The sequence below is a fragment of the Arachis hypogaea genome, chromosome 13, assembly GCF_003086295.3.
Source record: "Arachis hypogaea cultivar Tifrunner chromosome 13, arahy.Tifrunner.gnm2.J5K5, whole genome shotgun sequence".
Classification (NCBI taxonomy): Eukaryota; Viridiplantae; Streptophyta; class Magnoliopsida; order Fabales; family Fabaceae; genus Arachis; species Arachis hypogaea.
In genome coordinates, this window is record NC_092048.1 from 47886020 (window position 1) to 47887700 (window position 1681).

At 29.9% G+C, this 1681-nt stretch overlaps 1 long non-coding RNA gene across 1 annotated transcript; it reads right to left on the bottom strand.

The window, feature by feature from the left end:
• Nucleotides 1–208: 208 nt before the first annotated feature.
• On the bottom strand, nt 209–1471 carry LOC140178149 (uncharacterized). The gene is made up of 3 exons (XR_011870392.1): nt 1333–1471; nt 597–630; nt 209–345 (listed from the first exon to the last, which is right to left on the bottom strand). It is a non-coding gene; the product is annotated as an uncharacterized lncRNA (long non-coding RNA).
• Nucleotides 1472–1681: the final 210 nt, after the last annotated feature.

A 1681-nucleotide genomic window follows, 5' to 3' on the forward strand; every position in this document is an offset into this window, starting at 1 on the left:
GGTGTGTTGCTAACCGACACGTCATCATATCGTTACACGTGGCCAAACCATGAAGTTACATGTGTCACCAAAGGTCTACTTCATCAAACCACCTTAGTGTGTCGTTAACAAAAAACAGGTAAGGGACTAATATGATAGAATTTTTTTAATCTCAAAAACATAATTGGTGCAATTAAAATCTCAGAAACAATTTTAGTGCATAGCTTCAATCGCATAACCATTTTGAAGATACCATAAAGTGTTAATGCTGGCCAACAAATCACGATAATAATGAGTTATTCTTAATGTCTTTTCATGTAATCCAGCTTTTAATGCTTCAGTGCTACTCATTGTGGTACTCCCAACCTTCATAAGAATCAATAGAATTTTAAGAATGACTGCTACATTAAAATATTATGACAGAAAATTTAAAGAAATTGTTAGAATTTAGAAAGAAAAAAAAAACCCATTTGTGCTAAGAAAGAAAATTATAAACTAAGAGAAAATCATATGCTCTAAGCGAAAAGCACATAATAAATATATTGAACATCTTCCTATACTCAATGTGCAACACATAAAGCAGCAAAAACAATACATTAAAGAGAAAGAGAAATAACCTGGATTGTTAAATGATCCATCGGCATTATCATCCTGTACCAAATGAATAGCATATAGATAAATGTAAGGGTAAATTATTTGATTAGAAAAATGGAATGAAATAGAAGTAACTATAACAATTTACAGAAAATCTCACTGCTAAAATGGAACAACATTCACAACTTATATATCATAAATATATTACATTAAAATTATTAACATTACAGTTCACGTTATGCTCTTCTTTAGATAAAATTAGGCCTTCTAATCATCTGTTGCTGAGTATTGTCTAAGCAATAATACCTTAATCATAGTTAGGACATAAGAAACTAAAGATAAATTGTAGAAGTCTATGACTCTGTTGATTTCTCAAATTACGTACAGCTGAATTGCTGAAATAAATTAATTGACTAAACATGCTAATTGCTTTTAAATAAAGAACTTAATCACAAAATCCTCAAAGGTTTTTTATAATGGTCATTCAAGCAATGCAGAATTTCGATTTTCTCATACTTGATAATGTTTTTAGTAAAATCTTTATGCAGTGTCCATGTTTAATCTGAATAAGCACAGAATATTTAGTGAAAGATCCAACCTCGTTACATATGATAGAATGAGTAGATGATTTAAAATCATAAATATAGATACATGGATCAATAATCCAAAAACACTCCGAAAAATTCTGCTCTATTTGCAACATAGAGTAATTAAACAAAAAGAACTTGAGCATAAGATACAATAGTAACGATTCAAAACCTTCGTAGTGCAGAAAACACAGAACTGCAATTGGCTCTCCAAGTATTTTCGGCTGATCAAGGAAATTGGCATTCGAACCAAGAGCAAAGACACGCAATTGAGGAACGAATTGTGCAGAAACTTATAAGCATCATTAGCTGTTTTAAAACAATTGGTGAAGCACATAATTAAATTTATCATCACATAATATATATAGAAGCATAGGAATTAGTAAGACTTTGTTGTTCTACACATTATTATAATATTATGCAATATCTTTTTTTTAATTACATGGAAGCATAGAAAATAGCAAGGCATAAAAAAGTGATACATAATATAAAAGGGGAAAACTCAATTGCAGTCGATTTCA